Below are 26101 nucleotides of genomic sequence, written 5' to 3'. Positions count from 1 at the left end.
AACAGCACAAATCTGCAACACAGGTGTTGTCTCAAGCACACCTGATGCAACTAATCAAGGGCTTCAATAGTTGCACCAGGTTTGCTTGAGCTAGAACACATGAAATATCTGAACTGGCTAGCTTTGTTGAGTGTCATGTTTGACTGCATGTTAGAAATATGGTCAAATAAGGTTTATAAGTAAAAAAAAATGGTCCAAAAAGTTAAGAGAAGATCGCCCTTCATAAACAAAAAGATAAGAAAAAGATAGCGAAGCACGAAATGTTCCTATAGACAAGCATAGTTAGCAAGTTCAAAGTTAAAGGAACAGTGATTACACTACCTGGACGGGCAGAAAAAGGAAGCTATCAACAGCTGCAACCAGATTTCTGAGAAGGCAGGTTCAGAAAAACCCTTGAGTGACTGTAAAAGACCTGCAGCAAGACTTGGTGGCAACAGGCACTAAACGCATGTGGTTTCCATGCCAGAACTCAAAGACGTACTCCACTACTTACCCAGAAACACAAGAAATTTCAGATCCAGTTTGCTTAAAATCATATAAATAAGCCACAGAAATTTTGGGATTCTGTTCTGTGGAGTGATGAAACAAAACTGGAACTTTTCAGCCCTATGGATCAGCTGCATGTAGAGAAGCTGTATGTAGGAAGAAGAATAAAGCATGTTGAAAAAAAACACTACTGTTAAGCATGGTGGTGCATGGATGCTCTGGGGCTGCTTTGCATCCTTTGCAGTGTGTGGAAGGCAAGATGGATTTATTGAGGTATCACCTCATGCCGTCAGTGAGGAAGGTGAAGCTTGGGTGTCATTGGACCTTCCAACAGGACAATGCTTCCAAACATACCTCAAATTCCACCAAGGCTTGGTTGCAGAAGACGTCCTGGAAGATTCTACAGTGGCCATCACAGTCACCTGACTTGAACCCAATAGAAAATCTCTGGTGATATTTGAAGAAAGCGGTTGCAGCACTCAAACCCAAGAATATTACTGAACTGCAGGCCATTGCTCATGAGGAATGGGCTAAGATTCCTCAGAAACGCTGCCAGAAGCTGGTGTTTGGTTATACATCTCGATTGCAGCAGGTCATAACAGCAAAGTACTAAAGTTGCTTGCCATGAAGGGGTTGAATAATTTTGAGACAACAGAAGTCATTAAAAGTTGCATTTTCAGTTGAATTTGGGGAAACAACTTGAAACATTTGTTGTGTTTAGCTATTTCAATTACTTTTGTTTGATTTGTTCCTTGCAAACAGCTGAAAGTCTGTAAATTGTGCCAATAAAGCTGATTTGCAATGGGGGTTGGAGGAAAAATTACAGATTTTTTTTTTTACAGTGTAGGAAAACAAGTGAGGACAACTTAGTGCATCACTACAGAAATGGAAACCAAGTATCCGACAAAATACAATCAGTCGCACAGTTGCACAGTTTCAAATATTCCTTTGCCAAAAACAAATAAAGTTGTAAAGTGACAAGCACTATATACTGTTCAACAGCAACACTGGATAGACTCTCAAATGGTCACCACTTCTAAACAAATCAAAAGAGAGGAACGTTCTTCAGCTGATTTCAGCTGTAACAAAATTACATCCACAGCCACATCAAAGGTACCCTGCTCAGGTTCTCTGATGAGTCAAAACACCTCTGGCTATTATTTCAACATGGTTTTGAACAGCCTACAGTTACAACAGCCCTGCATTCCAGCAGTTCCTTGTGTAAATATTTGGTTTCGACGTCTCTCATTGAGAAGGGAGGGGCGGCCTGGCAGCAGGAGAGAGTGCGCCACGGCGAATCCCAGAAGCAGCAGGTGGGCCGCCACAGAGGACGGACTCAAGCCGTGCGGTTGCCACCCTGGTAAGGACCACACACACAAAGGGCCCAAAGAAGCCAGGCCACCTCAGCGAAGCTGCAGAGAGGGAGACATGTTTGACTTGGAGAGCAAAGGAATGTAAGAGGGATTATTCAACAGTTTTGGATTGGACAAGATACACCAGTTTTATGCGCATGCGAAAAAGACTGTACTTCTGACAAGTCTGAGCCGATAACGTGAATCAAGTTAAATCAGAGGCCAAGTGTTTGTTATTTCTGGAAGTAATTGCATTGCCACTGTGAAAACTGAGAGGGGTGTGTAAAACGTAGGAATTTCACAAACAATAATATTTTAAAGGGATAGTTTGCCCCAAAATTGAAATTACTGTAGGTAGGTTTCTTCAGGCATCATGAAGACGTTGCCAAAGTGCTTCTGGATTTAGTCTGTCTCAGTTTTTTCCATTTCTTCATGTAATCCCAGACAGACTCGATGATAGTGAGACTCCTTGTGCGTACAAAAATCACTCTGGATTATTACGATTAATAGCAAAAGGAATGTTTGGAAATGTAAACTAATATTACTTACTGACACACTACAGCAGTATATATAAATTGCTTAAAACCATTTATTTGGGTGAAAATACTAACATGCCTAAGACTTTTACACAATACATGTTGTCATTAAAATACTATATTAAAATAGAAAACAATATTTTAAGGTGTAATAATATTACACAATATTGTTTTTACTGTACTTTTTGGTCAAATAAATGCAGCTTTGGCGACCATGAGAGACTTCAAAGCGATAAACAAAACAAAACTATTGAAAGGTGGTGTACATTGTTTCGTGGAACACAAAAAGCTTTTTTGAAAAAATAAATCTGTGTTTTCTTGTCTGAGCAGTAAAAGTCAGTAGGGTCCAATGTTGTTTTTGGACCCCACTGATTTCTATTGTATGGACAAAAGCAGGTTCGGAACGACATGTGGATGAGTAAACGATGACAGAATGCACATTTTTTGGCTGAACTATCCCTTTAATTTACGGTCCATCATCTGGTTTCGCATGGTGAATGTGCCAAAGTGGCCGTAGTGAGCGGATCTGTGACAGGTGTCGTCATATCAGCCGCACTCTGGCTCTGGGTGTCACTTTTATTATCCCAGGGCGTATGCTGTAATGATCGGCAGGAATCATGTGTGCATGTGGGTGGTGTGTCTGAGCGGTGAAGGAGTTATTAAGGGGATGATGTCAACACTCAGCCTGCCTCATGTTGCCTAATCAGGCCTGCGCTGCCCAAAGCCTCCTACACAGGGAGGTCCGGGCTACAGTCCATGCCTGTCAGTCCCACATCACCGCACACCACTGCGGAGAGCATCACACACACACACTTACACACACTTTCACCATGCTACACACTCACATCACTAACCACACTGTCAAACTGCCACGCAATCGACACAGAGTGGCTGTTTATATGCAAACCATGTCACATGCTTGTTAAGTTTCTGTTGAGTCACTTGATAAAACAGGCTCTTCTTAAAGGTGCATTCTGGTCCGCCGTAACGTGTCTGCTTTAACAGCTGCAGAGCTTTGATCTGACCAGTATCATTTAACGGTAGGATTGCATATATGGGGCAGAAGATGACATCCTGTGAGCTCTTGAAAGTAGACAGACATCAAACGGCTGCAGCACAGTCATTAATTTCACTGCCGACGGTCAGACAGCCAAGACCTTGACAGCAACGGGTCAGACGTCTTCGTCACTCAGAGCTTTTAAGAGCAACAGAGAGCGAGTGTCTGGAGCGCGCAGAGTAGGAAGAGTCTGAACTCCACTTTGATAGGCTTCTATAGCCAGAGTTCTTGACTAAACTTGACAGAAAGTCACTGTCGACACTGTGCTCTTCAGATACATGAAAGAACATGTGGAAAAAGAGAGGTTGCAGCATCAAAAAGCCCTGTGGAAGTGTTTGACGTGAGCTGTTTTTAATCCTCTCTGATTACAGACTTGGAAAGGCATTTATTTTTAATACTTTCAATATTTAATATCACTGGAAATGTGGAATTTTCATTTCACAACCCAATGTGAGTGTGAAAGTGACAATGAAAAACAAAACAAAACATTTGCTTATGCAAAACTTGTGCAAAACCACCATGACAAGGCATTTTAGTAGTTTTAAGAACGCTTTAAGGTGTTCTAAGTGTTTTTGCAGCATTGTTAAGCGGTTTTTCAAGGTGTGGTTTCTAGGGCGTTGTTGGAGTGTTGCTAAGGTGTTCTGAGTGTTTTATGCAACATTGCTATGCAGTTTCTAAGTTATTCTGAGTGGTTTATAGGGTGTTGTGGTTGCCGGGATGTGGTTCTGGCTGCTGGGATGTTGCTGTCCAGTTTCTAAGGTTTTCTGAGTGTTTTTGCAACATTGCTTTGTGGTTTCTAGGGTGTTGTTAGGGTGTTCTGGGTGGTTGTCAAGGCTGTTAATGTTTTCTGAGTGTTTTTGCAATGTTGCTGTGCAGTGTACTGGGTTTGAGTGTTGATAAGGCGTTCTAGGTGGTTGGCAGGATGTTGCTGTGCAGTTGCTAAGGTGTTCTGAGTTTTTTTTTTTTTTTTTTTGCATTATCACTATGCAGTTTCTAAATGGGTGGTTTCTAGAGCATTGCTAAGGTGTTCTGGGTGGTTACTAATGTGTCTTTATTGGATTTTAGCACATTGTTACATGGTTTCTAAGGTGTACTGATTGGTTTATAGGGTTTCTAAGATGTTCTAAGCTTCTTCTTTCTTTCTATTTTTAATTTATTTTAAATTTTTTGCAATGTTGCTATGTAGTTGCTTACATTAAAAGAGACCATCCCCAAGTCTCTATGATATTCTGATCTGTGGATATGGCTCAGGTGCCTCCCTTAATGTGAGTCTATTGAATTTGTTTTGTCAGTTTTATCTCACAGCAAACTATAATTGTTCATCTGAATCTTTAGTAAAGTAATAGCACACCTCTCCTCAATAAGCCACATCATTTGAGGTGTCATTTGTGTCTGCAGTACATGAAGTGTGGGACGGGTTACAGTTACCTTTAGTACTTAAGTGTTTAAAACAATTATGTGCAAAATTAATAATGGTGCTAGGAATTTAGAAAGTGCAAACAGTTTTCCACTCTAGAAAAAGACCTAACACATACAGTATGGTCACTAAAAAATGTCTGACACATTGTATAGAGGTAAAAGGTTACAATGAAATGTCCCTAACACACACTCACACAAACAAATCCTACTTTTAACTTTAATCCTACTTGTAACTTTGTAAGAGGACTCCCAGTATATGACAGATCTGAGCAGGTGCTACAAGCTGGCGCTGAGAAAGAGAGTGACATCATATCAAGTATAACTCCAAATTACCCTGATAACTGAGTCTGTGTCTAGTCTCACAAATATCTCATTTGAAAACATCTTCCCTTCCCTTCCCTTTTTTTTTTTTTTTTTTGCTTTTAAAGGCCACATGTTAGGAGACATTTGTTTCTTTATTATTACGTATATTATCAGCATATTTTATTTATACTGTTATTAATTTATATCAGTATATTTTATTTCATACTGTATACATATTGTGTAGAATATTGTTTATTTTAGAGCTACCTTGCAATGAATCATACAATCTGTGAGAGATGCTTTCCTGGAAGGTCTAGTGTTCCTGCCAAATACCCTAAGCCAACTCCCTAATGGCCCTCAACTAGTAAGGATAATGGTGTGAGGGAAGGTTTATGTTGGTCTAAGAAAGTTTTGACTTTAAAGACCCCATGAAATTATTTGAAACAGGAAGTTGAAAGTATTTGTGACAATGTTGATTAATATCAAAATTAATTTCCACTTGTCCCTTAAAAAAAAAAGAAAAAAAAGATATATATATATACATACATACAAATATATATATATATATACATATACACTACCGTTCAAAAGTTTGGGGTCAGTAAGATTTTTAATGTTTTTAAAATAAGTATCTTCTGCTCATTTATTTAGGCTGCATTTATTTGATTAAAAATACAAACAAAAACAGTAATATTGCGAAATATTATTCCAATTTAAAAAAGCTGTTTTCTATGTGAATATACAGTAAAGTGTAATTTATTCATGTGATCAAAGCTGAATTTTCAGTCTACTGGAATACTCCAGTCTTCAGTGTCACATGACCCTTCAGAAATCATTCTAATATGATGATTTGATGCTCAAGAAACATTTATGATTATTATATTGAAAACAGTTATTTACATTTTTTATTTCATGATGCTATGATGAATATAAAGTTCAAAAGAACAGCATTTATCTGAAATCTAAAGCTTTTGTAACATTAAACACTACTGTTCAAAGGTTTGGGGTCAGTAGGAATTTTTAATTTTTAATTTTTGGGGGAAATAAATAAAATAAATCAATACTTTTATTCATCAAGGATGAGTTAAACTGATCAAAAGTTACAGTAAAGACATTTATAATGTTAGAAAATATTCTATTTTAAATAAATGCTGTTCTTTTGAACTTTCTATTCATCAAAGAATTTTGAAAAAATTGTACACAACTGTTTTCAACATTGATAATAATAATGAATGTTTCTTGAGCATCAAATCATCATATTAGAATGATTTCTGAAGGATCATGTGACACTGAAGACTGGAGTAATGATGCTGAAAATTCAGCTTTGATCACAGGAATAAATTACAGTTTAAAATATATTAAAATAGAAAACAGTCATTTTAAATTGTCATAATATTTCACAATATTACTGTTTTTTTTATTTATTGTTTTTTATCAAATAAATGCAGCCTTGGTGAGCAGAAGATACTTCTTTTAAAAACATAAAAAAATATCGTATTGACCCCAAACTTTTGAACGGTAGTGTATATATATATATATATATATATATATATATATATATATATATATATATATATATATATATATATATATATATATATATATATAAACATATTCATATTCATATACTTAGGGGTTGTTTACACAACACCAAATTCAACTAAAAACTGAAAACTTTTTAAGCGTTTTGGCCGTTCATTTACATGACAACTGCGTTTTGCGGGACTGAAAATGCAAGCTTTCGAAAACGGTTTTCAAAATTTACGTTTTTGAAAACGAAACCGTAATCGTCCCTGTGTAAACAACAAAAACAGGAATTTGTGAAACGGTGACGTCATGTGCATGCGTACGTGTTCAGTCTATAGGCGCGTAGTGTTTCTTTACAAAGTGACATCGCCAACTACTGGCCTGGCATGAATAATACCGTGTTTTTTAGTCGTTTTCACGGTTCCCTGTAAACAGTGATCATTTTGACAATGTTGTCGTCTGGACACAAAAAAAGCAAAGGAAAACTTTTCCTATTTTAGTACATCATTGTCATGTAAACGTCCCCTAAAATTTGGGTTACACATTTAATAAGTGAAAAATGTTAGTGTGAAACAAAAATTGAGAAACATATGGCACACATACAATACATTATAAATAAAAATATCTGGTGTCTTGAATGTTACTTCGAAAATATACACAAACAAATCCAGGTTCCTATGTTAAATGCTAAATAGTTATATTGTAGAGCACAGCATGTCACATTTCTTACCAAAAGAAAGCACATCAGATCTGAGTCAAAGCCAGACATCAGAGGTGTTTAAAAATGCCTCATTGGCCCATCATTGCAAGTCACGAAGCATCGCAGCGCAGCTCCCCGACTGTACCGAGGCGTCATAACAAGTGTTGCATAAATCATTGTGTTTCTCCTGGCAGGCAGCAGTGTATCATGAATGATTGATGTCTCGCCCTTCTCCTCCACGTACTAATGCAAGCTCAGGGCTCTTTTTCCTGAAATAACAGTTTTGATGACCCTGGGGCTGGGGGGGAGGGCGGGTTAGACAAGAACACTCAAGTTGGGTTATTTCTGTATGAAATATTGATCGCCACTGATGGACCATTACCATGTAGAATAGGATGGATTACCACGCAGAAGAGAAACTATCTGAGGACTAGCGATAGAAAGACGAAGAGAATGAAATGGGAGGTCTGACAGAAGCAAAGCCACCATGCTGATAACAATATACAAAGAACATGAGATTTAGGCAAAGGCAGAGATGTTAAGGTGGTAAGGGCTTCTCTCAATCCCTCTCTGCTTTTCTCTCTCTCTCTCTTTCTTTCCGTTTCTCTCATTCCTGCTAAATGCACCTGCTGCTGGGCCATCAGGAGTAAATAATTGGCAGATCAGTTAAGGTCCTGTGTATCTCCTCTACCCTGCTGTTCAAGCACCACATGGGTGAATATTCTCCACCTCCAGCTCCTGGATCACCTGCTGCTCTGGGCTGGCCTCGAAATCAACTCAAACATGATACACAGAGGAAGATATTTACTGGTGGGGGGGAAACACGCTCTTGAACAACTAAATGAAGCATTTGTGACCAGCTGATAATGGGACAAATAAGAGTTTACACAATGAAAAGTAGGAAAAACCTTTTAAAATTGAGTTTAAAACACGTGTTAAGTTCTTAGAAATGTACTCTTTGTATGAACTCTTAGTTCGTTTCATATGGTTTTGAATTTTTTTAAACCATTTTCCAGAAATTGTTTTATTTATTGACTCTAAAAATGGTAATGTGATGTAACCATCAAGTAAAAAGTAATAACACGTTTTCCTTGTACCTTGAATGCATTTGTACGGAGCCTCTAAAGGGACATGTTGTTGGAAAAAAATGGGATGGGAGAAAAACAGATTTTCTAAATCTTTGCGTTCCCTCGCAAAACTTTTACGTTCCCCCGAGAAATTTTGCATTCCCTCGCAAACCTGTTGTGAGCTCAGACACTTCCTGTTTAATGTGCCGGTGGCAGTGTTTCAGACAGCTCCGTACGTTAACAATGGAGTGTTTCATAGTGTTTGAACTTGGACTCAAATATAACGAAATGCAGTCAGTGCTTAACTCAAGGAGTTCAGTGAAGTTGGTAATATATTCACAGATTCGAACTTCCCAGATCAATAACTCGTGAGCTAAACGTTGTTAAAACACAAATGACACCTATTTACAATCATAGTTATGTAGACAACGAGTTACAACCAAATTTTCCTCAAAACGAGCTTTATAATATAAATTGCTCTCTATGAGCAGGCGGCTGAGAGACAAGTCCGAAGGGAATGCAGAATTTCTCGGGGGAACGCAAAAGATTGGAATTATTATTTTTTCCCATCCCAAATGTTTCTACCACCACATCCCTTTAGGGATTCCGTATGAGTGTACAAATCTACTCTGTTTTATGATCTTTTCTGTTCTTTGTTTATGTTTTGCATGTTCGCTGCACCACATGACTTTAATTATAACTATAATATTATGCCAAATTAAAGTTTTTCTTTTCAATAATTACACTAATGAGGCTTTTTCTTCATTATGATATCAAGACAACACTTTTTGACTAATACATTTTCAAAACAGAAATTCAAAACATGTTATATGAAGACTAAAGTATTAGCATCATCTCATGACCCAAACACAAAATGGTCGCACATTATTTTAAGGTGAAGTTGTTACAGTGTAATTACAGCGTTACAACACAGTAGTAAGGACTGGGTAATATCAATTAACTACATACCATAGGGTTAAGGTTTGGGGTTAGTTGCTTGATTATGAATGTTCACTTTTATTACTATAGTGAGTAACATAGTAACATGTAACCACGTCACATTCGAATAAAGTGTTACCCACAAAACATACCTGGCTTGAAAATACACTGCTTCTCAAGGAAGAATAACGAGCTGCACAGCTTTATTCTTTTAACTGACATTGATTCGACAGGGCAACAGCAATCGCATGTTCACAGGTCATGTGGCTGCGGTCACATGCTCGTCTCGGATTGAAGCGGGACCACCCTGTCTGCTCCACTCACTCTCAAAGCAGTCTACATTTGAAAGCACTTGCAAGGTCAAAGCTAGGTGTAAAAGGCAACGTGACTGTGATGTGTGAAGCAGTTTAAAATCCAGATGAACGCCTAGTGCTCTAATCCTTCTTTTCAAGTGCTGGGTTAAGAGAGACAACTAGTACAAAGAGTTTAAGTCCAAATACTACTCAACCCTTTAAACCTTCAGACTTATCCTCCCTCTGAATACAAATGTGACTGGAAATGATAGCGAAAAAAAGAATCCCCATCTGCTGCAGGCAAACCAAACCATGTTCTTTCTGACACTGCTTCTTCAGAAAATCTATGTTTTTTCTGAATAATTTTACTGCTGATTAACTGCAAAATGGGCATTTGAAATATACTGGGCTGGAAAGTGGCAGCATGAATTTCTGTCTTGATTCAGAACAAAATGCTACATTACCAGCATCAGCAAAACAGCAAGTGAAGTGAATCTGCTTACTATCTGGAAAGATGATATGCTTGTCCAGTCAAGGTGCCTATCTGACACATTTACGATAAATTATTCAATGACGAGCAGCGGAGTGTTGTGAATAAACTCATTAGCTCATGATATTTCAGGCTACTGTGTCACAAGCTTTCAAATAAATGAATGTGTTGACGGAGCAGGAAGAGAAAGAAATCCCTCTGGGAACAAGAGCTTCAGACTTCTTTTAGTGCACATGTCTTTTGGGGAGGGAAGGAAATATATAATTGAATAATATTGTACTGTACTAGTATTACAACAGCACAGTACAAGTAGAAGAGACCAGGGAGTGTTGTAATACATGTTGTTTTAATGTCTGTAACTGTGTTTTTGTGCATTGTGTCTCGAGCTTTCATATACTGTAGATCCCCATATTTATGGTACACATTTAAGTATAGTTATTAATCAGATTTGCTTGTTAAAATTAATTGCTGTGCCATATCTAATCCCAATCCTCTGAAGAATTTAATTCATTTGGTTAAAAAAAATCTATCTATCTATCTATCTATCTATCTATCTATCTATCTATCTATCTATCTATCTATCTATCTATCTATCTATCTATCTATCTATCTATCTATCTATCTATCTATCTATCTATCTATCTACAGGTATCTATCTATCTATCTATCTATCTATCTATCTATCTATCTATCTACAGGTATCTATCTATCTATCTACAGGTATCTATCTATCTATCTATCTATCTATCTATCTATCTATCTATCTATCTATCTATCTATCTATCTATCTATCTATCTATCTATCTGTATGTCTGTATGTCTGTCTCTTTCTCAATACTGTTTTATCAGCAGACACGACTATACTGAATGAACCACCAACTTAGACTGGAAGACATCTTCTGGCCATGTACAGTAACCAACCACAGTTCATTTGTTTTTTATGTACTATTTAAAATAATGATAAAGCAGTCCCCTATGAATGGTTGTACAAAAATACAGGAACATGGAGGAAAATGTGTAGAGACTCTGTAAAATTATTCAGAAAACAGAGTTACTGTAATATAGCCTATATATCGTTGCAAAAGAGTCAGTAAGATTTTTAAAAATATGTTTTCAATATGCTCACCAAGGCTGCATTTATTTGATTAAAAATACAGTAAAAACAGTGCTATTGCAAAATATAATTACACTTTAAATTCAAATTTATTACATATTTGAATTGATTTTCATACATTACTGTAATATATTTAAAAATGTAATTTATTCCTGTGATGCAAGCTGAATTTTCAGTGGCCATTACTGTTGTGATTAGAAATCATTTTAAAATGCTGATTTGCCATTTAATAAACATTTCTTACCACAGTTGAAAACTAGCCTGACTACGTCAGACTTCGTACTTCCGCTCAATTTCAGTTTGCTTCTGTATTCAGTCTGAGATAGCGACCTATCTCCCAGTTTTCCTCCGGCCTCAAAACAGCCGGCCAATCAACGAACAGAGGGCGGGCTGAGAGCCGGGACGTAGACGCTGATTGTACCGTGGATGCGTAGATTTACTTCACATAGTCTGCAAAAGTCGTTCACAGCCATGTTCACTCCGGTATTTCGCTCGATGGTTTTGTTTTCGCATCATACATGTGTTTACAGTGGAAGTTCAATGCGGCTGAGCCAGCGCATAACACACGTCATAACCAAACGTTATGTGATTGGTTTACGGGTAACCAATGATTTTAAACTTCAGACAGTGGGCGGTTCATGGCTGTGAGCTGAGACTAGACCAACGCTATCTCACGACCAATTCGTACGAGTGAGTAAAATGCGACTGATTCGTACGAATTTGTACGACCTCACTCGAATTCGTACGGTTTGTCTAAACCCCACGGTTATGTTTAGGGGCGGGGTCAGAGGTAGGTCATTCGTACGAATTGGGCAAGTCGTAAAATATGTACGATTTAGCAAAAATCTTACAAATTCGTAGAGTGAGGTCGTATATGAATTCCTACGAATTAGCCACCTCGTAAAATTCGTACGAATTGTCGTAGCCTAGACATATATAGGCCAGTATGAGTTTGTCTATAATACTCACTCATATTATCTATCTATCTATCTATCTATCTATCTATCTATCTATCTATCTATCTATCTATCTATCTATCTATCTATCTATCTATCTATCTATCTATCTATCTATCTATCTATCTGTCTGTCTGTCTGTCTGTCTGTCTAATTAGTATCTAACATTACTTGTCAAATTTAAAAAGTTACAGTTTATGACTTTTTTATTTCCATTCGCTTTAATTACTTCCTTGCATTCAAATCACAATTCTACATTTTCCCACCTCAAAGGCAAGAGGCAAATATTTTTAATGAGGATTTCCGTACTAGTGACAGTCCCTGTTTCTGATTTAAAGTTGCCTGCAATTTATTACTTGCTATTCTGTTTGTTTAAAATTTTAGGTGGGATACATTATTGAAATGTGAACATATGGGTCTTTAATCCATTATTGATGGTAGTTAAAATTTCCTTCTAAACGTGTCCCTCATGGTGTTTCCCCCCCCGTCTTTTGATGAAAGAAAGAACACAGCTCGGCTGCTGGCATTCAGATCACTTTCTCAGGACAATCTCCAAAGAGCTGTTGAAACCATGCCAAAGTACTACCTAAACACAAAAACGAATAAATGACCTAGCCTAATCTTAATAAAAACTTCTTTTGTCCACTTTTGCTGAGTAATGCACTAGCTCATCAATATATTTCCATTTCAAACCATAATAAAATGTATGCCTTCAAAGCGTTTCCACAGCTCGAGCCAGAGACTGAGGAAAGAGATTGGTCTGCATTAAGCCTTGTCAGGACAATGGATGATGTTTATTCACGCCCTCTAAATAGATCACCGTCTTGTATTATACCGTTAGCCATAAACAGAAAGCGAGAGGGCTTTTAACCTTTCACCTCTGTTAGATTATTCCAGAATAATGATCAAACTGCTAAAACACCTCAGTGACGGTACCAAGCTCATAGACTTGATTTACACCACTGTAATTTTGGCATCATTTATATAATATTACAGTATTTATTCATATTTCGAATTAGCCTTTATGACTATATTTTTAATTTGTATTTTAGTTTAAGTTTTAGTCATTTTACTATGTGCTTTTAAGTTTTGGGGATTTTTTATTATATCTATTTATCTTTATTTTCATTTCAGTTTTAGTCATTTTTACTTCAACAAACTTATCATTTAATTTCAGCTTTAGTACACAGTTGTGGTAAAACTTTACAGCAAGGTCTCATTTTTTAACATTAGTTAATGCATTAAATAACATAAACTAACTATATTTTTTACAGCATTACAACCTTTGCTAATGTTAGTGAATAAAAATGTTCATGTTCGTTCACAGTGCATTAACTGATGTTAACAGATACAAATTTAGATCATTATCTTGCAATTGACATTAAATAAGATTAATAAATGTTGCAGAACAAATAAAACCTTACTGTAAAGTGTTACCCCAATTGGTAACACTTTACAATAAGGTCCATTAGTTAACATTAGTTAATGTATTAACTAACATAAATTAACAATACATTAGTTACTGTATTTATTAATCTTTGTTAACATTAGTTAATACAAATACAGCTGTTCATTGTTTATTCATGTTAGTTCACAGTGTATTAACTAATGTTAACAAGATTTTAAATTTAAAGTATTTTAAATTAACAAATTAACATGAACAAAGATTAATACATGTTGTATAAGTGCAGTTCATTATTAGTTAATGCCAACTAATGCAGTTAACTAATGTCAACTAATGAACCTTATAAAGTTTTACCCCACAAATTGTAATAGTTTTAATTAACAATAACACTGCGAGACTGAAGACCTCAGAACTGTGAAACACAGTCATCATATTGAAAATTGTACAATATTAATGATGGAAATGGATTTGTGGTAATCCAGGCATAGCGAAGGATATACTCACTAATTAGCCAGCCGACCTCTTTTCAGCACAAACACACGACATGTGTACATCTTGCATTACAGCACTATAGGGGAGACTGGGGAGTGTTATTGGTCACTGTCATATATGACAACCACCCTTCTAAGTCTTTACATAAACAAGGGATTAATAGAACAATACAAATATAATAATCTTCACATTACTGGTATCATCCAGTTGAAGTAGGTCCATAACTGTGAAGTGTTTTAGGAAGGGAAAACAAATTGAAAAGACAGTAATACTAATTAACAGATGCGCATGCAGTCTTTTTAGAAATAAACTTCAAAGAGTTTTTCTTTCTCTTTTTTCACAAACAGTCATTAAAAACTATAATATGACATTCAGTCTGTCCAGTACTATCAGGTACCCCCTCCCCTCCCCTCCCCCTTGAGATTCCCCTGCTGCCACATGGATCGTATTCCATCTTGCTTACACCTGCTCAGTGGGTCTGTTTATCCGGCGCCAATTAGGGCCTAATTAAACGCCAAATCTTCAAGTTGAGCTCAGTAAGTTTTGAACCTGAGTTCATCCTTTGATCTTCTCTGACAGATAAGGTGTCTGCACTGAGTCTAAACCTCCAGAAAATCCAGTTCATTATAAAAAGCCTTTTGGGGGATGAGGGCTGGGAAAGGGGGGAGAGGGATATTTATCGCTAAAGAAGCTCAAGTGTTTAGGATCTGTAACGATCCTCTCAAGTTTGGGTTTTCCGCCCTGTGAGCAGGGATGCCAGAAGGAGGATACAGCTGCTGCAGGATTACAAATCCATTTCAATCCACCCTTTGTTCAACTGCGTGCCAGTGGATTCTGTACACTTGAGAAAATTCGTCAAAAACCAGCCACTCCATGTTTTTCCATTAACGATCAGGATTAGCCTTCCGCTTGAAACCTTTGAAGTTTACTTTACATAATTTTTTTTTTTTTTAAACTGCAGTGTCCTACATACTGCTAAACTGCCAAACAGGATTAAATGGAACTTCCAAAGGCAGTAGTAGAGTGAACAGGCAAATAAACTCCAATTCAAAAATTCTATTTATAATATATTTACTCCACATCTGGAAGAAAATAGATAGCAAGTGCTTATTCTCCCTGCTGGTCTAAGCTGGCTTGGTTTACTGGTTTTAGAGGGATTTGGGTGCTTGTCAGCTGGGAATCTGGATAACTGACCAGATAGACCAGCAAACCTTCTTTCTATATTTCTTTCTTTTTTTCTTTTTTTTGATCAGCAGGACTTTCTCCTTCTCTGCTTCTCTATCTTGTCATGGTTCAGTGGCAATTCCCTGAACAATAAAGACAAACTGGCACAGTGGTTTACAGTGATGTGAACGAAAAATGGCAATGACACACATCATTCGTTTAGTTTGCCTCTTGCCAAGGTGTCCTGTGGCTTCAGCAGAAAGAGAGAGCTCATTTATATGCCATGCAGTGGGAGCAGGTGTTTCAGCTTCAGGCTAGCTTAACATCAGTTAATGCCCCTCAAACCCCCTGCAGGCAAAATCATAAGGATGGTCTGTAAAATAAAAGACAAATAAAACACACACAATATTTGTGTGTGTGTGTTTTATTATATTATTATGCAGTTTTTATCAAAATGATTCAACCTCCATTGCAAATCAGGTTTACTGGCAAAATGTACAGACTTTCAGCTGTTTGCAGTGAACAAATCAAACAAAAGTAATTGAAATAGCAAATACGTTTTTTTCCCTGAATTCAACTGAAAATTAAATTTTTAATGACTTTTGGGGTTTCAAAATGATTTATCCCCGTGAACAGAATCCCCTCACAACAGCACAAATCTGCAAAACAGGTGTCGTCTCAAGCGCACCGGATGCCACTTATCAAGAGCTGCATTAGTTTCACCAGGTTTGCTTGAGCTAGAACACATGAAATACCTGAACTGGTTAGGTTTGTTGAGTGTCACGTTTGACTAATTCTGAACTGTCGTCAGCAATTCCAGTCTCACTTCCTGTTACATACCTACGTAACAATGTAACAAATGTGCATAATCCGTTTACTTTGACCTGCCCTCAAACACTGTAGTTGTTGTAGTAACTGAGGCCTGGAAGAGTTTGGGTCGTGTTGTCAACATGTCGAGAAGACACTGTTTTCAGTGCTGCAAATCCACTTTGCCTGCACTTCAACAGCTGAAGACTTAATTGCGCTGGAACTGATATGGAAAAAAACGACACCATCGTTACTGTTCGTATCACTATGCAGAGGAAGCCTCCAGAGCTGAAATTCAGATATGGTAATTGCGTTTTGTTTCTGACACACACTGTAAGCAGTAGACCAATCACTACAGACTGGGCCGTCTGACCAATCAGAGCAGAGTAGGCTCTCGGGAAGGAGGGGTTTAAAGAGTCTGAATCTTCGAACAAACCTTTATCAGACACTATAAGAAATGAGGTGATGTGCAATGTATATTGTGAGAAAATGAAAGTGTTTTTTTAACTTTGATGCATGTAAATATATTGTAGTAGACCTCCAAAACAAAATTAGGAACCTTTAAAATTGCATAATTGGGGCGCAATAAATCGCCAGACATTAAGGGCCCTATTTTAACGATCTATGCGCATGGTCTAAAGTGCACTTAGGGCGTCCGAATCCATTTTTGCTATAGTTTAACGATGGGAAAAATGGTCGGCGCACCCGGCGCATGGTCTAAAAGGGTTGTCTCTATTCTCTAAATGAGTAATGGGTGTGTTTTGGGCGTAACGTGCAATAAAAAAAATCTGAGTCTCATCTCCCATTCCCTTTAAAAGCCAGTTGCGCTCGCGCCATGGCGGATTCGCTATTTACATGGCGGAATTTGCAAGCTGAAAAACTGAACGCTTCTCTTGCGAGGAAACGGATCTGCTTGTATGCAAGGTTAAAGCACGCAAGCAGACCATCTACGGGACAAAGTGTACGCACATTGTGGACGCGCCTATAGGCGCACATTAGTAACGCATTCTTTTAATAACAAAAAAATATTGCGCCATTGACTTTAGACCAGGTTTCAGTTGCCTCAAAATAGCAACACGCCAACAATGCGCCTGAACACACCTCGTTTTCAGACCAGCATGCCCATAGGCTCACAAATGGGCTCAAATGCATTTGCTATTTATACAACGTGGCGCACGACGTGAAAATGATAACTGCACTGGGCTGAAACTAGCATTCAACGCTGCATTGCGCCGGGTGTATGATAGGACCCTAAGAATTTTCAAATTGATATGAAATTTGCCAATAATTCGATTATTCTACTACATTCTGAATCCTCAGCATCCATTTCAGAGACTAATAAAGCAGATGTGTTTTGAAAAACCAATGGTGCGCTGAAGTCACATTTGCTCACATTAGCTCTTTTTTCTCAATCCTTTTTTCTCTGTGGTTCCTTTTTAAGTATTAATGAGGTCTAAAGAGCAGGGCAGGTGAATAAAACATCAAAGATACACTTACATGGCCCTTCAAATTAAAATCTGGGTTAGAGAGCAGTGTACTGATTCCACTGAACATCAAACGTGGTTTTTGAGAATTTAGGCAGTGTATTTTTTACACAAAAACTGAAGCTGTGAAATATACAGTGAATACAGTATATTAATTAGAATTTTAAAAAATACTTATGATTGGGCCTTGAAGCTAAACTGCAACTAAAAGAAAGCAGAAAATGAAACAAATCTAACTGTTTTAATATTTGATGTACAAAATTTAATTTTTAGCAATATGTAATCAACAGTATAATGCAAAGAGAGGCTGAAAGGGCAGATCAGTTAGCAATTAAATTGCAAACCCCAAAGGAAAATTACAACTACTTTTAAATTAGGGTTTCAAAGGCACCAAATAAGCAGTCTCAGCAAAATACTGTGAATCTCATTTTAGAATCATGCCACTGAAACTTGAACCTAAAATGCTTTACAGTAAGCATAGCGACTTTAGTCAGCATGGCAGCTTTGATACCTAACCTGTGATATGTGAAGCCTATCACACAACACTGATTCCAGCACTGTTTCCAACCTGAACAAAGAAACAACGCTGTTCTTATCTGTGGGCTTTTAATGTATTCTGATGAGTTACAGGAACCTGCTATCTAACCACATCAGACACACATGGCACAAGTTTCAAGAGCTGTGCCAGATGCATTATTACACATCAGTGTGAACACCATCCTGTTTCCAATATGATATCTAAATAATGCAAGCATTATTTTTATATTTATATATTGTGTGTGTTTGTGTGTGTTTGTGTATCACAATGCTCCAAATACCAATTAAACATCTAAGAGTATCTTTATTTGTGTGTTTTCTGAAAGGAGTACCTTTCCTTTGTCCATGAAAAATTACAGTATTTCAAAATATCTGTCTTAGCGAGTATTCACGCAAACATTATTTGTTATGTTTTAAGTGAATGTTTTATTAACTGCTGGTGGAAAACATCTGATGTGTAACATTATATTAGATCCGTGCGGTATACAGTATAGGTTTTAATATATACAGTGTAGGCTGTCTGTTTTATTAATGTTAATCAAACAATTGTGGTATCATGGGAGAAAAAAGTTGAATAAATATTTTCCTATATATACAGTATATATACTGTATATTGGGTTTGATATGGTGTGTGCCAAATTTGTTGTTATTACCAGTGATTTTAAGGTATGGTTGCCAGGTTATTTTGCTTTGGAACCTTCAGAAAACTTTAACTTGATTTTTCTAAAAATTTACTTAGCTGACTCAATCGACTTCAAACAGGTGTAGCCGAGTAATTTTTGCCTGATTCCCAAAAAATCATAAATAATTTTGAAGGTTTTTTAATAACTCATTTTTGACAATTAGTTCATTGCGACTCATTTTGCATATATATACAGTATATGAGCGGGAGACTGCTACTGTAAGTGAAGAAAAACACCCATTTCTTGTTGGGACCCATTCGGTCTGCCTGTGTATCTTTTTTAATGGCAGGTTCTCCAATCATTTTTGAGGTTCAGCTCCATCGTCAAAGGACATTGAGGCCCACAACAAAGCTTTTTCCTTCCTCAACGTGGCATCTGAGCTGTCACATCCTGCCGTTTGATGTTAAGAGAGCGGGCTGTGGAAATCAGGCACTTCATACAATCTGTACTCCTGTTCAACTATTCATCTTCCATTTCAAAGACTTGCATGCTAAAGTTTAACCGCACATATCTTCTTCTCCATTTGTTCCTGTTGATGGTTTAAAACTGTAATTGAAATCTGGCAAATGTAATTATGTAAATCCGACAACCCACGTCGCAACCTAAACGCTGAATGCGCCGCATGCAAACGTGTTTGATGGTGATTACTTAGCAACAGGGAGGTGATTTGGTTTAGCGCTGTGAGATCTTTCATTATACACAGCCATTTAGTAGCAATTACTTACTGTGCCAGTGGGGCCCGCCCTCCAAATGGCTAATAACACTTTGTGTATGCACGTCTAAATATTAAAATAAATCATGCAGTCTTGTCTTAATCCACCAGCAGATGGGCTGCTTTGTCTGCTCTTCACCGGATGCCCGTTCCAAGAAGCTGGACCATCTATCTTGTCAGAGAAGAGGTGGAACACCATTTGGGGTTCTCCATGGCTGGCTCTGGGTTGTTTATAATGGCACTGGGGCGAATGATGGATGTCTTGCACTCTTGATGAAGTTCTTGGTATGTGCATCTCCTCTCAGGCAGAAAGGGGCACCCCATGTGAGGTTACCCGACCACCATCCCCCCTCCCCAAAGCCCCGCTTTCTGAAGGCGTGGGCTTATTTTTTAGAGAGAGAGAGGGACCGAGATACTCTTAACAGATGGGTCCTTTTTCCAATATCTCTAAAGCTTATGTCTCTATACCCATAGCATGACTTTTACTAGCCCTGGCCTTCCGAGATAGAGAGCATGAGATATATGTGACAAAAATGATATATAACTTCCTTTATTTTATGGTCTTATTCTGCTCTTATATTACAAAATGTAATGCATATGAAATCTATCCAGATGGGTTTACTTCAAATCAGAGTTACTTTAGTTTTATAATATATTTTGAAGGAGCTTTTATTATATTTTCAGTTTTCATTTTATTTTTAGTTTACGTTTTAGTCATTCTAATTGTGCTTTTGTAATTTTTATAACACATTTTTGTTTTTTTTATATTTTTATTCAGCTTTAATTTCTTTTTTGTTAATTTTTTGTTAATTTTACTACTTCAAATTAAACTTTTTTTATTACGTTAGTTGCAAAGGTAACATTTCTAATTTTCAGGTTTTTATGTTTTATTCTAAAAGGTTTAAATGGAATCTACAAGCTTTAACATAACATATTTTTATGACTTTCTTCCATGGAACGAAGGATGTTTAAAAAATTGTCTGTGCGTGTGTGTGTGTGTGTGTGTGTGTGTGTGTGTGTGTGTGTGTGTGTGTGTGTGTGTGTGTGTGTGTGTGTGTGTGTGTGTGTGTGTGTGTGTGTGTGTTTTGTTTTTTGTTTTTTTCACACAATGAAAATGGGGTCCAATGTTGTTTTAGGCCACATTGACTTGGACTAAAACAGTACTTCAAAATATCTGTGGCATTACAGCAAACAAATGACCGAATACATTTTTTTGGCAAACATGTGACAATTTTCCCAATTTTTTTTTTTACCTTTATAACATTGTGATAGAAGGTAGATAAAGAGCATAACCGTTTATTGTTCCTCATCTTTTAGTGCCTCGGCTAGTTAGAATTCTCAACAGCTTCAGAATTCATTATGTTTGGTCGCAGGTAGACAGCATATCATTTCAATAGGACATGAATAATGTAGGACCCTCTGAAGCCCCTGGCCCTGGAACAGAGGAGGATATGGGAATTGCAAGGGGTTAATGTAGGTCTGGCTTTTCCATCCTTAGGGTTACAGCTGAGGAAGTCCATAGGGAGCTCGGGGCTCAGCGTCCTCCAATTTTCACTACATCACCAACACAATAGTCAATTGGGCCAGGAGCAGACTCACAGGAAGGCCTCAATACCACAGCATGACTCATATGGATTGAAACTGAAGGGTGAGAAATTATTTCCTCCATTTGGCTGTTGATGCATTAATGAAAGGTTGATTATTTATTTATTTACTATAGTGTAATTATCTGTCAGGATGTCTTTAAAAGAAACACCTTATGGTGGGATATGATACTGAAATACTATATTTTCCGAAATATAAATCATGTTTTTTATCAACAAGCTGCGACTTATAGCCTATCAAAGTCCCCTTCAAGGAAAGTCTGCTCGGCCATATTTGCTACGCCTCTGAGAAGCTATTTCGAGCATCCAAGACTAAGTCCTACTTCAATGGGGAAATCCCAAAAAAAAAACTGCTTGCCATACTCATATTTAAATACCATATTTCAAACCAGCAACAAAATCTCACAAAATGTTCCTAATATTTTTAAATTTCTCTTCTCTTCTGAATAGCGTTAAATGCAAAGTATTTGTTGTGGAGTGAGAAGAACTAAAATACATGTTTATTGTGTTCATAATATTCTGTTTTAATTACCAATATTTTATATCATTTCTGAACGTAATAATACAAATTTAATTACACACTGATCTGACTTATCTGCATTTTTATTTATTTTTCTCAACAATGCAATTTTGACCCGGTGCAACTTAATATTCCATATTCAATTTGATAAGCAATATCACACAAGCAAGTGCTGTTCTGAATACAATCACAGATGTGATATTGCTTTTAAATAAAACAGTTTAGTAAGCAGTATTGAGTAACTTACATTTTAGACACAATATTGCCACAGTTTTTTTCCCCCCAACCAATAAAATAGTTCCAAATGAAATACAAGCATAATTGTTGTGTATCTCTGAGAAACACACAGTATGGTGTTTCATTTGTGAACAAATTAATTTGGTTGAATGAATGATTCAATGACTCAGTCATAAAGACAATGGATGCATCTCATTTCTTATTTGTGCATCCTCGCTTCCTTTCCTTGCGTCTCAGCTCCACCCCCTGTAGGATGCGAGGGAAGGCTGCTGGTAAAGAAAATTATGACAGAGCAATCGAAGGAAAGCTATTTGGGTAACACTTTATTTTACAATGTCCTTGTTACATAATGTTACATGTACTTACCATAGTAATAACAATAAATTATGCCGTAATTACATGCAACTAACCCTCAACCAAATCCTAATCCTACCCTAACCCTATAGTAAGTACATGTAGTTGCTTAATATTACTCAGTACTCAATTACTCTGTAATTACACTGTAACAATGACACCTTAAAATAAAGTGTAACCGCTATTTTGTGTATTGGAATATTCTTGATCACTCAAGCATCACTTCAAATCGACAAGACAAGAAAGACTTCCATATAGGATATACCTGTGCATCCTCGCTCATAACACCTCTGGAAGCTTCCTCACTCCTCGTTCCTCGCCTCCTCGCTGTGCAATTAGAGAATTGAGATGTTCTTCAAGATGGCTGAATTTGATCGGTTTCCGGGTCACGGGCTGGAGGACGGAGGAGCGAGAAAACATCAATTTGAGTATTGAGAAGCACCCACTTGTTTCATTTCTGAACGAATTAGTGTTTTGAATGAATCAGTTGAATAATGATTCAGTGACTCATTCATAAAGACAGTCATTTTGTCCCCAACTACTGACGTAACAATGTAAGCTGCAGAAAAGTCCCTGAACAAATCCTGATCATTAATGCACAGATTGACAGTCTGTAAACATCATTTTGCAGTTACACTATAGATTAAAAGGATGCTAACTCCGGAAATGGTCGACTGTTCTCTTCCGTAGTGTGGATTATTTTACCTTTTAACAGAAGCCCTCATGCAGGCTGGCTGTCAAGAACTGTATCAGTTTCCTCTGAACCGTTAGAGTCAAAAGCCTTAGAAGTATACCATTAGACTACTCTTTTTATTTACACTGCATAAACCTATGAATCAGCTAAGGGTATGATGGGGCACAGATCAGTAGATCCTGAAAAATTAAGAGTTTTAGGTATTTGTACATATGTTAACACCTTTGGATATACAGTATACTAAAACATACAATATGGACGTATTGACAGCATGTACAATGGTGTGGTGTTATGGTGTACAATGCTTACATTTAGTGCCGGTCCTCTCTATACGCAAACTACAGAAGGTGAATAGGGTCCCTGAATCACCAGGGAATGCTCTCAAAGATTATTTAAGAAGCATGCCACTATATAATCAATCTAAGCATATTTTTTTATAACATGCAAATATAAATGTGATTCAACTTTAGCTGACTCATGTGGAAATTTCTTTTTTCTAATACTTAATGATTTATATTTATTGAATAACTCTGACATCATGCCGTGAGGCAGAAAATGACATGCGTCTTGACATTTGACTATATGGCTTCCAAACTAAACTATCTGTCCGGAGACATTTGCCACATGACATTTACCAACAATGTGAAACATTTATGTGTATTACACATTCTTTATAAGTCTTGGTTGTGGCAAATAAAATTTAAGTAGTCCTTGGAGTTGCCAGTTATAATTGACAAAGGATGACTTACAGTGTTTCGTGTAAATGGAATTATGATAGAAAGTACCATTCTTTGGTTCTTATAGGCTATTCATAGCTGATCCAATGCCCATTAGTCTAAAGTTAGTACTGTCATGTGTCTTACAATGAGACTTGACCCAGGAAATCTAAAAAAAAACAGTCCTTTAATAGGAAAATTGAATACTCAGGAAGATAGCAGGTAACATAAACACAACTAACAGTGAAGATGACCGACAACAAACTGAACCAAACAGGAAGTATTTATACACAAGGAACATGAGGGGACTAAATGGGAACAGCTGAACAAGTATTAACTGATTAGTAACCATAGCGACTAACAATAACTAATACAGAAACGACAGGAACAAACCAAACAGAACATAATTGTGACAAGTACATTTAGAGAATTATTGATGTATTTTCATATGTTTACTTAAGCTTTCTTGGGTAAACTATATTTATCATGCTTTAGTTTTGTTATCACACTTTTGATGCATTGACAGTTTTCTGACAGCTACTGTATATGGTCAAAGCGATTAGCGATACTTTCATAAAGCATTTAATTAGCTGTCAACGAATTGCACACCTTGCATACGGATTATCATTGTCATTACTACTTATTGAAATTCTACTCACTGTATGTTGTTTGTTGACACAGTAAAACTGCTCTGAAAGAACAGATGGGGTGGGGGTCAGTGTGTGTGTGTGTGTGTGTGTGTGTGTGTGGGGGGGGGGGGGGGGTTGCTTAGGGGCCCCAGAAGTGTAGGAGCAGCACTGATGCTGTCAATACATTAATAATATATGTTGCAGTGTCTACATAAACATAACAAAATGTAGATTCACAAGAACCTCGCTTTACATATGAATACATCCGATTACTAATGACATCACCTTGGTATATCGAAACAGCAGCAATGGCTGGTGTGGTTCAACAGCTGAAGGTCTGCCTCATCCTGTGCAGGTGTTTGAACAGCTGGCTGAGTCTGGACCCGAGGGCGCTCGACAGGAAGCCAGAGAAGAAGAAAACAACTCAGCAACAAGCAGAGAGGCAGGGTGCAGGTAATGGACGAAAGAAGGCTGGAAGGATCCACGCACCTGCTTGTTACAGGAGGGATTTGCTGGTCTAAGCACATTTCGGGGGGTCTTTGTGTTTGGAATGCAACGGTGCAGCTCGAGGTGAATGAAATAATAACAAAGTCTACTTGGCATTGAAGGATATCCGTCAGACCAAGACCACAGAACAACCAAGGTCTGAATCCCGCTTTGTGCTATGAATACAAGGACTTAAAAACCGAAAAAAAAAAGAAAAAAAAAACGCCCTGTGTAGTGAGGTTGATATGTTCCTTTGGATAACACTGGATATCCAAAAATACATTTGAATACCTCTAAAGATTCATCAGAAATCTTTTCCATACCCAAGTCAATGACGTGGCACACATTTTGTTGGTCTTATTTAATGTATTAAAAATACATTAAATTAATTTAGATATTTTTGGGGGGCCATAAAGTGGTAAAGTGGTAAAACTGAAAAAATTGTAATTAAAAGAATGACATTAATAAAAAATTATTAAGTAGTTTGGCGTAATCATTTATTATTATTATCATTATTATTATTATTATTTCTTAGGAGAAAAAAACTGCTTCACTGATTATTAATATTTGTATGTCACTTTTGTATGTCAAAAGTCATGTGGTGCAACCAACAAAGTCATGTGGCCGAACTAACATGAGAAATCATGGAACAGGAAATCATAGAGATGACCCCTGCAGACCCTCATGACCGTTTGGGCAAGGTCAATAAGTCTAAACAATTTTAAGATAATTTGATCTGTTCATGACAAGTAGAGGTAAAATGAGGTTGTAAAATAGCATGTGGTACAACAATTGCGGAAAAAATAGCATTACAATGTCTAGAAATCAATTTCAATAGTACATTGAGCTTAATTCATCATCATAGAAGTTATGTTTAACATGCTAGTTTAATCCTTGCATTTATTATAATACAATATATTGTTAGTCAGTGAATAAAAATATAGATTCACAGAGAATGCTTGTGCCTTTATGGTCTGATGGTAGAACTTTTGTTAAGCATGTTAGAGAGGTTCTGGGTTCTAATCCACCCTTGTTATAATTAAAGCAAAAAAAAATCAAAATCATCAGTGATTGTATGTTAAGAGCAGGGACACATTTGTGTGCATTTTGTTTTGTGATTTCACCAGAACGAATAGAGCCCTCGTCTGTGTAAAGTGCACGAGCGAGAGAACACTGTTGTCATAACAGTGGCAGTGAACGCTCAGCATGATTTAAAAAACACATTCCAGCGACAGATCGCCTCTTATTTCACAAAAGACCGACTGAAATGCTCTGCTAGTCAACTGGAGATGTTTCATTTGTATTAGGTGCATACGTGCTGCGAGATGTTTCAAAAAG

The 26101-nt window shown here is 37.1% G+C and overlaps 1 long non-coding RNA gene across 1 annotated transcript; it reads left to right on the top strand.

Annotated features, from left to right (window-relative positions):
• The first annotated feature begins 1758 nt into the window (after positions 1–1758).
• On the top strand, positions 1759–25327 carry LOC309498183. Its single transcript, XR_014205870.1, has 3 exons — positions 1759–1846; positions 21022–21171; positions 24633–25327. It is a non-coding gene; the product is annotated as an uncharacterized lncRNA (long non-coding RNA).
• Positions 25328–26101: the final 774 nt, after the last annotated feature.

This window comes from Leuciscus leuciscus (genome assembly GCF_965113295.1).
Source record: "Leuciscus leuciscus genome assembly, chromosome: 5".
NCBI lineage: Eukaryota > Metazoa > Chordata > Actinopteri > Cypriniformes > Leuciscidae > Leuciscus > Leuciscus leuciscus.
The sequence above is the reverse complement of the archived record's forward strand: the minus strand, read 5'-3'. Positions and strand labels throughout refer to the sequence as shown.